The 14,009-nt window shown below is 45.9% G+C and overlaps 27 pseudogenes; all 27 read right to left on the bottom strand.

The window, feature by feature from the left end:
* Positions 1–169: 169 nt before the first annotated feature.
* LOC140292192 (5S ribosomal RNA) lies at positions 170–288 on the bottom strand (annotated as a pseudogene).
* A 269-nt stretch (positions 289–557) lies between these two features.
* On the bottom strand, positions 558–676 carry LOC140294667 (5S ribosomal RNA; annotated as a pseudogene).
* Positions 677–948: 272 nt separating this feature from the next.
* Positions 949–1,067, bottom strand: LOC140266262 (5S ribosomal RNA; annotated as a pseudogene).
* Positions 1,068–1,336: 269 nt separating this feature from the next.
* On the bottom strand, positions 1,337–1,455 carry LOC140290500 (5S ribosomal RNA; annotated as a pseudogene).
* Positions 1,456–1,724: 269 nt separating this feature from the next.
* On the bottom strand, positions 1,725–1,843 carry LOC140291685 (5S ribosomal RNA; annotated as a pseudogene).
* A 269-nt stretch (positions 1,844–2,112) lies between these two features.
* Positions 2,113–2,230, bottom strand: LOC140294422 (5S ribosomal RNA; annotated as a pseudogene).
* Positions 2,231–3,663: 1,433 nt separating this feature from the next.
* Positions 3,664–3,782, bottom strand: LOC140292287 (5S ribosomal RNA; annotated as a pseudogene).
* Positions 3,783–4,051: 269 nt separating this feature from the next.
* On the bottom strand, positions 4,052–4,170 carry LOC140293749 (5S ribosomal RNA; annotated as a pseudogene).
* Positions 4,171–4,439: 269 nt separating this feature from the next.
* LOC140294205 (5S ribosomal RNA) lies at positions 4,440–4,558 on the bottom strand (annotated as a pseudogene).
* Positions 4,559–4,827: 269 nt separating this feature from the next.
* Positions 4,828–4,946, bottom strand: LOC140293608 (5S ribosomal RNA; annotated as a pseudogene).
* A 269-nt stretch (positions 4,947–5,215) lies between these two features.
* On the bottom strand, positions 5,216–5,334 carry LOC140300651 (5S ribosomal RNA; annotated as a pseudogene).
* Positions 5,335–5,978: 644 nt separating this feature from the next.
* LOC140269249 (5S ribosomal RNA) lies at positions 5,979–6,097 on the bottom strand (annotated as a pseudogene).
* A 269-nt stretch (positions 6,098–6,366) lies between these two features.
* On the bottom strand, positions 6,367–6,485 carry LOC140274849 (5S ribosomal RNA; annotated as a pseudogene).
* Positions 6,486–6,754: 269 nt separating this feature from the next.
* Positions 6,755–6,873, bottom strand: LOC140294173 (5S ribosomal RNA; annotated as a pseudogene).
* Positions 6,874–7,520: 647 nt separating this feature from the next.
* Positions 7,521–7,639, bottom strand: LOC140266251 (5S ribosomal RNA; annotated as a pseudogene).
* A 269-nt stretch (positions 7,640–7,908) lies between these two features.
* LOC140284832 (5S ribosomal RNA) lies at positions 7,909–8,027 on the bottom strand (annotated as a pseudogene).
* Positions 8,028–8,296: 269 nt separating this feature from the next.
* On the bottom strand, positions 8,297–8,415 carry LOC140290499 (5S ribosomal RNA; annotated as a pseudogene).
* A 269-nt stretch (positions 8,416–8,684) lies between these two features.
* On the bottom strand, positions 8,685–8,803 carry LOC140291629 (5S ribosomal RNA; annotated as a pseudogene).
* A 269-nt stretch (positions 8,804–9,072) lies between these two features.
* On the bottom strand, positions 9,073–9,191 carry LOC140315700 (5S ribosomal RNA; annotated as a pseudogene).
* Positions 9,192–9,463: 272 nt separating this feature from the next.
* LOC140289633 (5S ribosomal RNA) lies at positions 9,464–9,582 on the bottom strand (annotated as a pseudogene).
* A 269-nt stretch (positions 9,583–9,851) lies between these two features.
* On the bottom strand, positions 9,852–9,970 carry LOC140267861 (5S ribosomal RNA; annotated as a pseudogene).
* A 657-nt stretch (positions 9,971–10,627) lies between these two features.
* LOC140267850 (5S ribosomal RNA) lies at positions 10,628–10,746 on the bottom strand (annotated as a pseudogene).
* A 269-nt stretch (positions 10,747–11,015) lies between these two features.
* Positions 11,016–11,134, bottom strand: LOC140297192 (5S ribosomal RNA; annotated as a pseudogene).
* A 269-nt stretch (positions 11,135–11,403) lies between these two features.
* LOC140291333 (5S ribosomal RNA) lies at positions 11,404–11,522 on the bottom strand (annotated as a pseudogene).
* Positions 11,523–11,794: 272 nt separating this feature from the next.
* On the bottom strand, positions 11,795–11,913 carry LOC140301806 (5S ribosomal RNA; annotated as a pseudogene).
* A 272-nt stretch (positions 11,914–12,185) lies between these two features.
* Positions 12,186–12,304, bottom strand: LOC140316001 (5S ribosomal RNA; annotated as a pseudogene).
* Positions 12,305–12,573: 269 nt separating this feature from the next.
* On the bottom strand, positions 12,574–12,692 carry LOC140296771 (5S ribosomal RNA; annotated as a pseudogene).
* Between the last annotated feature and the right edge of the window lie 1,317 nt (positions 12,693–14,009).

Raw genomic sequence — 14,009 nt, 5'->3', positions numbered from 1 at the left:
CATCTTCCTTCTTGATGTGATTATTCTCTGGAGCTGAAACTGAGACTCTCAGATCACCTTGTGTCTATCAACAAAGCAGCAGCAGCTGAAGATGACCAACTTCTTCACGTGTCACAGGGTGATCAGACGTTGCAACAAAAGACATGCGGGTGGTAGAGAGAAGAGAAAAAGCTTACAGCACCTGGTATTCCCAAGCTGACTCCTATCCAAGTACTAACCAGGTACAACCCTGCTTGGCGTCCGAGATCAGACGAGGTCGGGCTTATTCAGGGTGGTGTGGCCGTAAGCAACAATGTCTCTGACAAATGTGCATTATATAGGTACTGGAATCATACGGTTCCTCTATGCAACCAGATAATTGCCGAGAAAGGCTGATGTGTAGCGGACAAATCATCTTCTCTGATGTGATCATTCTCTGCAACTGAAACTGAGACTCTCAGATCACCTCGTGTCTATCAACAAAGCAGCAGCAGCTGAAGATGACCAACTTCTTCACGTGTCACAGGGTGATCAGACGTTGCAACAAAAGACATGCAGGTGGTAGAGAGAAGAGAAAAAGCTTACAGCACCTGGTATTCCCAAGCTGTCTCCTATCCAAGTACTAACCAGGTACAACCCTGCTTGGCGTCCGAGATTAGACGAGGTCGGGCTTATTCAGGGTGGTGTGGCCGTAAGCAACAATGTCTCTGACAAATGTGCATTATATAGGTACTGGAATCATACGGTTCCTCTATGCAACCAGATAATTGCCGAGAAAGGCTGATGTGTAGCGGGCAAATCATCTTCTTCCCTGACGTGATAATTTTCTCCAGCTGAACATGAGACTCTCAGATCACTTCGTGTCTGCCAACAAAGCAGCAGAAGCTGAAGATGACCAACTTCTTCATGTGTCACAGGGTGATCAGACGTTGCAACAAAAGACATGCAGGTGGTAGAGAGAAGAGAAAAAGCTTAAGGTACCTGGTATTCCCAAGCGGTCTCCCATTCAAGTACTAACCAGGCCCAACCGTGCTTGGCTTCCGAGATCAGACGAGGTCGGGCTTATTCAGGGTGGTGTGGCCGTAAGCAACAATATCGGTGACAAATGTGCATTATATAGGTACTGGAATCATACACTTCCTCTGTATAACCAGATAATTGCCGAAAAAGGCTGACTTGTAGTGGGTTCATCTTCCTCCTTGATGTGATTATTCTCTGGAGCTGAAACTGAGACTCTCAGATCACCTCGTGTCTATCAACAAAGCAGCAGCAGCTGAAGATGACTAACTTCTTCACGTGTCACAGGGTGATCAGACGTTGCAACAAAAGACATGCAGGTGGTAGAGAGAAGAGAAAAAGCTTACAGCACCTGGTATTCCCAAGCTGTCTCCCATCCAAGTACTAACCAGGTACAACCCTGCTTGGCGTCCGAGATCAGACGAGGTCGGGCTTATTCAGGGTGGTGTGGCCGTAAGCAACAATGTCTCTGACAAATGTGCATTATATAGGTACTGGAATCATACGGTTCCTCTATGCAACCAGATAATTGCAGAGAAAGGCTGATGTGTAGCGGGCCAATCATCTTCTCTGATGTGATCATTATCTGCAACTGAAACTGAGACTCTCAGATCACTTCGTGTCAGCCAACAAAGCAGCAGCAGCTGAAGATGACCAACTTCCTCATGTGTCACAGGGTGATCAGAAGTTGCAACAAAAGACATGCAGGTGGTAGAGAGAAGAGAAGAAGCTTACAGCACCTGGTATTCCCAAGCAGTCTCCCATCCAAGTACTAAGGAGGCCCAACCCTGCTTGGCTTCCGAGATCAGACGAGGTTGGGCTTATTCAGGGTGGTGTGGCCGTAAGCAACAATATCGGTGACAAATGTGCATTATATAGGTACTGGAATCATACACTTCCTCTGTATAACCAGATAATTGCCGAAAAAGGCTGACTTATAGTGGGTTCATCTTCCTCCTTGATGTGATTATTCTCTGGAGCTGAAACTGAGACTCTCAGATCACCTCGTGTCTATCAACAAAGCAGCAGCAGCTGAAGATGACCAGCTTCTTCACGTGTCACAGGGTGATCAGACGTTGCAACAAAAGACATGCAGGTGGTAGAGAGAAGAGAAAAAGCTTACAGCACCTGGTATTCCCAAGCAGTCTCCCATCAAGTACTAAGCAGGCCTAAACCTGCTTGGCTTCCGAGATCAGACGAGGTCGGGCTTATTCAGGGTGGTTTGGCCGTAAGCGACAATGTCTGTGACAAATATGCATTATATAGGTACTGGAATCATACGGTTCCTCTATGCAACCAAATAATTGCAGAGAAAAGCTGACTTGTAGTGGGCACATCTTCTTCTCTGATGTGATTATTCTCTCCAGCTGAAACTGAGACTCTCAGATTACCTCATGTCTGCCAACAAAGCAGCAGGAGCTGAAGATGACCAACTTCCTCATGTGTCACAGGGTGATCAGACGTTGCAACAAAAGACATGCAGGTGGTCGAGAGAAGACAAAAAGCTTACAGCACCTGGTAATCCCAAGCAGTCTCCCATCTAAGTACTAACCAGGCCCAACCCTACTTGGCTTCCGAGATAAGACAAGGTGGGGCTTATTCAGGGTGGTGTGGCGGTAAGCAAATATATTTGTTACAAATGTGAATTATATAGGTACTGGAATCATACACTTCCTCTATGAAACCAGATAATTGCCGAGAAAGGCTGATGTGTAGTGGGCATATCATCTTCTCTGATGTGATCATTCACTTCAGCTGAAACTGAGACTCTTAGATCACTTCGTGTCTGCCAACAAAGCAGCAGCAGCTGAAGATGACCAACTTCCTCATGTGTCACAGGGTGATCAGACGTTGCAACAAAACACATGCAGGTGGTAGAGAGAAGAGAAACAGCTTACAGCACCTGGTATTCCCAAGCAGTCTCCCATTGAAGTACAAACCAGACCCAACCCTGCTTGGCTTCCGAGATAAGACAAGGTGGGGCTTATTCAGGGTGGTGTGGCGGTAAGCAAATATATTTGTTACAAATGTGAATTATATAGGTACTGGAATCATACACTTCCTCTATGAAACCAGATAATTGCCGAGAAAGGCTGATGTGTAGTGGGCATATCATCTTCTCTGATGTGATCATTCACTTCAGCTGAAACTGAGACTCTTAGATCACTTCGTGTCTGCCAACAAAGCAGCAGCAGCTGAAGATGACCAACTTCCTCATGTGTCACAGGGTGATCAGACGTTGCAACAAAACACATGCAGGTGGTAGAGAGAAGAGAAACAGCTTACAGCACCTGGTATTCCCAAGCAGTCTCCCATTGAAGTACAAACCAGACCCAACCCTGCTTGGCTTCCGAGATAAGACAAGGTGGGGCTTATTCAGGGTGGTGTGGCGGTAAGCGACAATATCTGTTACAAATGTGAATTATATAGGTACTGGAATCATACACTTGCTCTATGAAACCAGATAATTGCCGAGAAAGGCTGATGTGTAGTGGGCATATCATCTTCTCTGATGTGATCATTCTCTTCAGCTGAAACTGAGACTCTCAGATCACTTCGTGTCTGCCAACAAAGCAGCAGCTGCTGAAGATGACCAACTTCCTCATGTGTCACAGGGTGATCAGACGTTGCAACAAAAGACATGCAGGTTGTAGAGAGAAGAGAAAACGCTTACAGCACCTGGTATTCCCAAGCAGTCTCCCATTAAAGTACTAACCAGGCCCAACCCTCCTTGGCTTCCAAGATCAGACGAGGTCGGGCTTATTCAGGGTGGTGTGGCCGTAAGGAACAATTTCTGTGACAAATGTGCATTATATAGGTACTGGAATCATACACTTCCTCTATGTAACCAGATAATTGCAGAGAAAGGCTGACTTGTTATGGAAACATCTTCTTCCCTGATGTGATTATTCTCTGCAGCTGAAACTGAGACTCTCAGATCACTTCGTGTCTGCCAACAATGCAGCAGCAGCTGAAGATGACCAACTTCCTCATGTGTCACAGGGTGATCAGACGTTGCAACAAAAGACATGCAGGTTGTAGAGAGAAGAGAAAACGCTTACAGAACCTGGTATTCCCAAGCAGTCTCCCATTAAAGTACTAACCAGGCCCAACCCTCCTTGGCTTCCGAGATCAGACGAGGTCGGGCTTATTCAGGGTGGTGTGGCCGTAAGGAACAATTTCTGTGACAAATGTGCATTATATAGGTACTGGAATCATACAATTCCTCTATGTAACCAGATAATTGCAGAGAAAGGCTGACTTGTTATGGGCACATCTTCTTCCCTGATGTGATTATTCTCTGCAGCTGAAACTGAGACTCTCAGATCACTTCGTGTCTGCCAACAAAGCAGCAGCAGCTGAAGATGACCAACTTCGTCATGTGTCACAGGGTGATCAGACGTTGCAACAAAAGACATGCAGGTGGTCGAGAGAAGACAAAAAGCTTACAGCACCTGGTATTCCCAAGCAGTCTCCCATCCAAGTACTAAGGAGGCTCAACCCTGCTTGGCTTACGAGATCAGACGAGGTCGGGCATGTTCAGGGTGGTGTGGCCGTAAGCAACAATGTGTCTGACAAATGTGCATTATATAAGTACAGGAATCATACGGTTCCTCTATGTAACCAGATAATTGCTGAGAAAGTCTGATCTGTAGTGGGCACATCTTCTTCCCTGAAGTGATTATTCTCTTTAGCTGAAACTGAGACTCTCAGATCACTTCGTGTCTTCCAACAAACCAGCAGCAGCTGAAGATGGCCAACTTCCTCATGTGTCACAGGGTGATCAGACGTTGCAACAAAAGACATGCAGGTTGTAGAGAGAAGAGAAAACGCTTACAGCACCTGGTATTCCCAAGCAGTCTCCCATTAAAGTACTAACCAGGCCCAACCCTCCTTGGCTTCCGAGATCAGACGAGGTCGGGCTTATTCAGGGTGGTGTGGCCATAATGAACAATTTCTGTGACAAATGTGCATTATATAGGTACTGGAATCATACACTTCCTCTATGTAACCAGATAATTGCAGAGAAAGGCTGACTTGTTATGGGCACATCTTCTTCCCTGATGTGATTATTCTCTGCAGCTGAAACTGAGACTCTCAGATCACTTCGTGTCTGCCAACAAAGCAGCAGCAGCTGAAGATGACCAACTTCCTCATGTGTCACAGGGTGATCAGACGTTGCAACAAAAGACATGCAGGTGGTCGAGAGAAGACAAAAAGCTTACAGCTCCTGGTATTCCCAAGCGGTCTCCCATTTAAGTACTAACCAGGCCCAACCCTCCTTGGCTTCCGAGATCAGACGAGGTCGGGCATGTTCAGGGTGGTGTGGCCGTAAGCAACAATGTCTCTGACAAATGTGCATTATATAGGTACTGGAATCATACGGTTCCTCTATGCAACCAGATAATTGCCGAGAAAGGCTGATGTGTAGCGGGCAAATCATCTTCTCTGATGTGATCATTCTCTGCAACTTAAACTGAGACTCTCAGATCACTTCGTGTCAGCCAACGCAGCAGCAGCTGAAGATGACCAACTTCCTCATGTGTCACAGGGTGATCAGACGTTGCAACAAAAGACATGCAGGTGGTAGAGAGAAGAGAAAAAGCTTACAGCACCTGGTATTCCCAAGCAGTCTCCCATCCAAGTACTAAGGAGGCTCAACCCTGCTTGGCTTACGAGATCAGGCATGTTCAGGGTGGTGTGGCCGTAAGCAACAATGTGTCTGACAAATGTGCATTATATAAGTACAGGAATCATACGGTTCCTCTATGTAACCAGATAATTGCTGAGAAAGGCTGATCTGTAGTGGGCACATCTTCTTCCCTGACGTGATAATTTTCTCCAGCTGAACATGAGACTCTCAGATCACTTCGTGTCTGCCAACAAAGCAGCAGAAGCTGAAGATGGCCAACTTCCTCATGTGTCACAGGGTGATCAGACGTTGCAACAAAAGACATGCAGGTTGTAGAGAGAAGAGAAAAAGCTTAAGGTACCTGGTATTCCCAAGCGGTCTCCCATTCAAGTACTAACCAGGCCCAACCGTGCTTGGCTTCCGAGATCAGACGAGGTCGGGCTTGTTCAGGGTGGTGTGGCCGTAAGCAAAAATATCGGTGACAATTGTGCATTATATAGGTACTGGAATCATACACTTCCTCTGTGTAACCAGATAATTGCCGAAAAAGGCTGACTTGTAGTGGGTTCATCTTCCTCCTTGATGTGATTATTCTCTTCAGCTGAAACTGAGACTCTCAGATCACTTCGTGTCTGCCAACAAAGCAGCAGAAAATGAAGATGACCAACTTCCTCATGTGTCACAGGGTGATCAGACGTTGCAACAAAAGACATGCAGGTGGTAGAGAGAAGAGAAAAAGCTTAAGGCACCTGGTATTCCCAAGCAGTCTCCCATTCAAGTACTAACCAGGCCCAACCCTGCTTGGCTTCCGAGATCAGACGAGGTTGGGCTTATTCAGGGTGGTGTGGCCATAAGCAACAATATTGGTGACAAATGTGCATTATATAGGTACTGGAATCATACACTTCCTCTGTATAACCAGATAATTGCCGAAAAAGGCTGACTTGTAGTGGGTTCATCTTCCTCCTTGATGTGATTATTCTCTGCAGCTGAAACTGAGACTCTCAGATCAACTCGTGTCTATCAACAAAGCAGCAGCAGCTGAAGATGACTAACTTCTTCACGTGTCACAGGGTGATCAGACGTTGCAACAAAAGACATGCAGGTGGTAGAGAGAAGAGAAAAAGCTTACAGCACCTGGTATTCCCAAGCTGTCTCCCATCCAAGTACTAACCAGGTACAACTCTGCTTGGCGTCCGAGATCAGACGAGGTCGGGCTTATTCAGGGTGGTGTGGCCGTAAGCAACAATGTCTCTGACAAATGTGCATTATATAGGTACTGGAATCATACGGTTCCTCTATGCAACCAGATAATTGCCGAGAAAGGCTGATGTGTAGCGGGCAAATCATCTTCTCTGATGTGATCATTCTCTGCAACTTAAACTGAGACTCTCAGATCACTTCGTGTCAGCCAACAAAGCAGCAGCAGCTGAAGATGACCAACTTCCTCATGTGTCACAGGGTGATCAGACGTTGCAACAAAAGACATGCAGGTGGTAGAGAGAAGAGAAAAAGCTTACAGCACCTGGTATTCCCAAGCAGTCTCCCATCCAAGTACTAAGGAGGCTCAACCCTGCTTGACTTACGAGATCAGGCATGTTCAGGGTGGTGTGGCCGTAAGCAACAATGTGTCTGACAAATGTGCATTATATAAGTACAGGAATCATACGGTTCCTCTATGTAACCAGATAATTGCTGAGAAAGGCTGATCTGTAGTGGGCACATCTTCTTCCCTGACGTGATAATTTTCTCCAGCTGAACATGAGACTCTCAGATCACTTCGTGTCTGCCAACAAAGCAGCAGAAGCTGAAGATGACCAACTTCCTCATGTGTCACAGGGTGATCAGACGTTGCAACAAAAGACATGCAGGTGGTAGAGAGAAGAGAAAAAGCTTAAGGTACCTGGTATTCCCAAGCGGTCTCCCATTCAAGTACTAACCAGGCCCAACCGTGCTTGGCTTCCGAGATCAGACGAGGTCGGGCTTATTCAGGGTGGTGTGGCCGTAAGCAAAAATATCGGTGACAATTGTGCATTATATAGGTACTGGAATCATACACTTCCTCTGTGTAACCAGATAATTGCCGAAAAAGGCTGACTTGTAGTGGGTTCATCTTCCTCCTTGATGTGATTATTCTCTTCAGCTGAAACTGAGACTCTCAGATCACTTCGTGTCTGCCAACAAAGCAGCAGAAAATGAAGATGACCAACTTCCTCATGTGTCACAGGGTGATCAGACGTTGCAACAAAAGACATGCAGGTGGTAGAGAGAAGAGAAAAAGCTTAAGGCACCTGGTATTCCCAAGCAGTCTCCCATTCAAGTACTAACCAGGCCCAACCCTGCTTGGCTTCCGAGATCAGACGAGGTTGGGCTTATTCAGGGTGGTGTGGCCATAAACAACGATATTGGTGACAAATGTGCATTATATAGGTACTGGAATCATACACTTCCTCTGTATAACCAGATAATTGCCGAAAAAGGCTGACTTGTAGTGTGTTCATCTTCCTCCTTGATGTGATTATTCTCTGCAGCTGAAACTGAGACTCTCAGATCACCTCGTGTCTATCAACAAAGCAGCAGCAGCTGAAGATGACTAACTTCTTCACGTGTCACAGGGTGATCAGACGTTGCAACAAAAGACATGCAGGTGGTAGAGAGAAGAGAAAAAGCTTACAGCACCTGGTATTCCCAAGCTGTCTCCCATCCAAGTACTAACCAGGTACAACCCTGCTTGGCGTCCGAGATCAGACGAGGTCGGGCTTATTCAGGGTGGTGTGGCCGTAAGCAACAATGTCTCTGACAAATGTGCATTATATAGGTACTGGAATCATACGGTTCCTCTATGCAACCAGATAATTGCCGAGAAAGGCTGATGTGTAGCGGGCAAATCATCTTCTCTGATGTGATCATTATCTGCAACTGAAACTGAGACTCTCAGATCACTTCGTGTCAGCCAACAAAGCAGCAGCAGCTGAAGATGACCAACTTCCTCATGTGTCACAGGGTGATCAGGAGTTGCAACAAAAGACATGCAGGTGGTAGAGAGAAGAGAAGAAGCTTACAGCACCTGGTATTCCCAAGCAGTCTCCCATCCAAGTACTAAGGAGGCTCAACCCTGCTTGGCTTCCGAGATCAGACGAGGTCGAGCATGTTCAGGGTGGTGTGGCCGTAAGCAACAATGTGTCTGACAAATGTGCATTATATAAGTACAGGAATCATACGGTTCCTCTATGTAACCAGATAATTGCTGAGAAAGGCTGATCTGTAGTGGGCACATCTTCTTCCCTGAAGTGATTATTCTCTTTAGCTGAAACTGAGACTCTCAGATCACTTCGTGTCTGCCAACAAAGCAGCAGCAGCTGAAGATGACCACCTTCCTCATGTGTCACAGGGTGATCAGACGTTGCAACAAAAGACATGCAGGTGGTAGAGAGAGGAGAAAAAGCTTACAGCACCTGGTATTCCCAAGAGGACTCCCATCCAAGTACTAACCAGGCCCAACCCTCCTTGGCTTCCGAGATCAGACGAGGTCGGGCTTATTCAGGGTGGTGTGGCCATAAGGAACAATTTCTGTGACAAATGTGCATTATATAGGTACTGGAATCATACACTTCCTCTATGTAACCAGATAATTGCAGAGAAAGGCTGACTTGTAGTGGGCACATCTTCTTCCCTGATGTGATTATTCTCTGCAGCTGAAACTGAGACTCTCAGATCACTTTGTGTCTGCCAACAAAGAAGCAGCAGCTGCTGAAGATGACCAACTTCCTCATGTGTCACAGGATGATCAGACGTTGCAACAAAAGACATGCAGGTGGTAGAGAGGAGAGAAGAAGCGTACAGCACCTGGTATTCCCAAGCAGTCTCCCATCCAAGTACTAAGCAGGCTCAACCCTGTTTGGCTTCCGAGATCAGACGAGGTCGGGCATGTTCAGGGTGGTGTGGCCGCAAGCGACAATGTCTCTGACAAATGTGCATTATATAGGTACTGGAATCATACGGTTCCTCTATGCAACCAGATAATTGCCGAGAAAGGCTGATGTGTAGCGGGCATATCATCTTCTCTGATGTGATCATTCTCTTCAGCTGAAACTGAGACTCTCAGATCACTTCGTGTCTGCCAACAAAGCAGCAGAAGCTGAAGATGACCAACTTCCTCATGTGTCTCAGGGTGATCAGACGTTGCAACAAAAGACATGTAGGTGGTAGAGAGAAGAGAAAAAGCTTAAGGCACCTGGTATTCCCAAGCGGTCTCGCATTCAAGTACTAACCAGGCCCAACCCTGCTTGGCTTCCGAGATCAGACGAGGTCGGGCTTATTCAGGGTGGTGTGGCCGTAAGCAACAATATCGGTGACAAATGTGCATTATATAGGTACTGGAATCATACACTTCCTCTGTGTAACCAGATAATTGCCGAAAAAGGCTGACTTGTAGTGGGTTCATCTTCCTCCTTGATGTGATTATTCTCTCCAGCTGAAAATGAGACTCTCAGATCACCTCGTGTCTATCAACAAAGCAGCAGCAGCTGAAGATGACCAACTTCTTCACGTGTCACAGGGTGATCAGACATTGCAACAAAAGACATGCAGGTGGTAGAGAGAAGAGAAAAAGCTTACAGCACCTGGTATTCACAAGCTGTCTCCCATCCAAGTAGTAACCAGTTACAACCCTGCTTGGCGTCCGAGATCAGACGAGGTGGGGCTTATTCAGGGTGGTGTGGCCGTAAGCAACAATTTCTCTGACAAATGTGCATTATATAGGTACTGGAATCATACGGTTCCTCTATGCAACCAGATAATTGCCGAGAAAGGCTGACTTGTAGTGGGCACATCTTGTTCCCTGACGTGATAATTCTCTCCAGCTGAAAATGAGACTCTCAGATCACTTTGTGTCTGCCAACAAAGCAGCAGAAGCTGAAGATGACCAACTTCCTCATGTGTCTCAGGGTGATCAGACGTTGCAACAAAAGACATGTAGGTGGTAGAGAGAAGAGAAAAAGCTTAAGGCACCTGGTATTCCCAAGCGGTCTCGCATTCAAGTACTAACCAGGCCCAACCCTGCTTGGCTTCCGAGATCAGACGAGGTCGGGCTTATTCAGGGTGGTGTGGCCGTAAGCAACAATATCGGTGACAAATGTGCATTATATAGGTACTGGAATCATACACTTCCTCTGTGTAACCAGATAATTGCCGAAAAAGGCTGACTTGTAGTGGGTTCATCTTCCTCCTTGATGTGATTATTCTCTCCAGCTGAAACTGAGACTCTCAGATCACCTCGTGTCTATCAACAAAGCAGCAGCAGCTGAAGATGACCAACTTCTTCACGTGTCACAGGGTGATCAGACGTTGCAACAAAAGACATGCAGGTGGTAGAGAGAAGAGAAAAAGCTTACAGCACCTGGTATTCCCAAGCTGTCTCCCATCCAAGTAGTAACCAGGTACAACCCTGCTTGGCGTCCGAGATCAGACGAGGTGGGGCTTATTCAGGGTGGTGTGGCCGTAAGCAACAATGTCTCTGACAAATGTGCATTATATAGGTACTGGAATCATACGGTTCCTCTATGCAACCAGATAATTGCCGAGAAAGGCTGACTTGTAGTGGGCACATCTTCTTCTCTGACGTGATAATTCTCTCCAGCTGAAAATGAGACTCTCAGATCACTTCGTGTCTGCCAACAAAGCAGCAGCAGCTGAAGATGACCAACTTCCTCATGTGTCACAAGGTGATCAGACGTTGCAACAAAAGACATGCAGGTGGTAGAGAGAATAGAAAAAGCTTAAGGCACCTGGTATTCCCAAGCAGTCTCCCATCCAAGTACTAACCAGGCCCAAACCTGCTTGGCTTCCAAGATCAGACGAGGTCAGGCTTATTCAGGGTGGTGTGGCCGTAAGCAACAATAGCTGTGACAAATGTGCATTATATAAGTACTGGAATCATACACTTCCTCTATGTAACCAGATAATTGCCGAGAAAGGCTGACTTGTAGTGGGCACATCTTCTTCCCCGATGTGATTATTTTCTGCAGCTGAAACTGAGACTCTCAGATCACTTCGTGTCTGCCAACAAAGAAGCAGCAGCTGCTGAAGATGACCAACTTCCTCATGTGTCACAGGATGATCAGACGTTGCAACAAAACACATGCAGGTGGTAGAGAGAAGAGAAGAAGCTTACAGCACCTGGTATTCCCAAGAGGTCTCCCATCGAAGTACTAACCAGGCCCAAACCTGCTCTGCTTCCGAGATCAGACGAGGTCGGGCTTATTCAGGGTGGTGTGGCCGTAAGCAACTATATCTCTGACAAATGTCCATTATATAGGTACTGGAATCATACGGTTCCTCTATGCAACCAGTTAATTGCAGAGAAAGGCTGATGTGTAGCGGGCACATCTTCTTCCCCCATGTGATTATTTTCTGCAGCTGAAACTGAGACTCTCAGATCACTTCGTGTCTGCCAACAAAGAAGCAGCAGCTGCTGAAGATGACCAACTTCCTCATGTGTCACAGGATGATCAGACGTTGCAACAAAAGACATGGAGGTGGTAGACAGAAGAGAAGAAGCTTACAGCACCTGGTATTCCCAAGAGGTCTCCCATCGAAGTACTAACCAGGCCCAACCCTGCTTGGGTTCCGAGATCACACGAGGTTGGGCATATTCAGGGTGGTGTGGCCGTAAGTAACAATGTCTGTGACAAATGTGCATTATATAGGTACTGGAATCATACGGTTCCTCTATGCAACCAGATAATTGCCAAGAAAGGCTAACTTGTAGTGGGCACATCTTCTTCCCTGATGTGATTATTCTCTACAGCTGAAACTGAGACTCTCAGATCACTTCGTGTCTGCCAAAAAAGCAGCAGCAGCTGAAGATGACGAACTTCTTCACGTGTCACAGGGTGATCAGACGTTGCAACAAAAGACATGCAGGTGGTAGAGAGAAGAGAAAAAGCTTACATCACCTGGTATTCCCAAGCGGTCTCTCATCAAAGTACTAACCACGCCCAAACCTCCTTGGCTTCTGAGATCAGACGAGGTCAGACATATTCAGGGTGGTTTGGCCGTAAGCAACAATCTCTGTGACAAATGTGCATTATATAGGCAATGGAATCATATGGTTCCTCTATGTAACCAGATAATTGCCGAGAAAGGCTGATATGTAGTGGGCACATCTTGTTCCCTGACGTGATAATTTTCTCCAGCTGAAAATGAGACTCTCAGATCACTTCGTGTCTGCCAATAAAGCAGCAGCAGCTGAAGATGACCAACTTCCTCATGTGTCACAGGGTGATCAGACGTTGCAACAAAAGACATGCAGGTTGTAGAGAGAAAAGAAAAAACCTACAGCACCTGGTATTCCCAAGCAGTCTCCCATCCAAATACTAACAAGGCCCAACCCTGCTTGGCTTCCGAGATCAGACTTATTCAGGGTGGTGTGGCCGTAAGCAACAATAACTGTGACAAATGTGCATTATATAGGTACGATAGGTGCGACGTTTTAACTGCGGCGTTAAGTTTACGTTAAGTGTCTGTCTGTCTGTTCGCAGATGATTGCTCGTCTGTTACTGTGTGATTATTGTTACAATGTTAATAAAGTTTGATAATTTTACTTGAACCAAGAACAGCCTTCACATTTTTATTTAATTTCCCTTTGCAAAACAGGACGACAGTGAGTGTGAGTGACATCCATTTAATGCAATTGTCAAAAGTGAAGCCAGAATTACTTGGAGAATTATTTTACATTTATTAACAAAACCCAACACTCTTTGTCTCAACCAAAGATTTTTTAAAAATACTTTCTTTGCTCAATTTGGAATTTGTTTCATTCACTTGTGTTGCACAAATAGTGATACAGATAGATAGCTAGTCTCTCAAATAATTGAGTGTACCAAAAAAAGAGGGGAAAAATGATGGGAGACTTATTTACATTTACAGTTATACACATTTTGTGTGCTGCCCCCTACAGTAGGCTTTAGTAAAGTCCAAAGCACTGTGGTATGTTGGGGTGTTGCCACAATACAGGTTCGAATCCCACAAGAAACATGAAAATTAAACAGATGATAAACCTTGCAATAAGTGCAGAGGTGTGTGTAAACAATGTTGAGAAGATAAGAGAATAGAGAAAAGTGGATATAGTGTACGTTTTTTCTCCTTTTCTCCCCCCCCCCTTCCTCTTTTTTTCCCTTTTCCCCCCTTTCGGGCAGTCCCTTTTGCCCCTTTTTTGGCCGAAAGGTCAGCACTCTGGACTTTGAATCCAGTGATCCGAGTTCAAATCTCGGTGGAACCTACAGGTGTGCTGTCATGTTTGTGTTCTGGAAAGAAAATGAGTGGATGAGGTTAGTCAGTTGTCAAGTCACACCAGAGTGTGTGATTGACCAATTCCAAA

The sequence above is a fragment of the Leuresthes tenuis genome, unplaced genomic scaffold (assembly GCF_036924035.1).
Source record: "Leuresthes tenuis unplaced genomic scaffold, fLeuTen1.0.hap1 SCAF_1, whole genome shotgun sequence".
NCBI classification, from domain to species: Eukaryota; Metazoa; Chordata; class Actinopteri; order Atheriniformes; family Atherinopsidae; genus Leuresthes; species Leuresthes tenuis.
The sequence above is the reverse complement of the archived record's forward strand: the minus strand, read 5'-3'. Positions and strand labels throughout refer to the sequence as shown.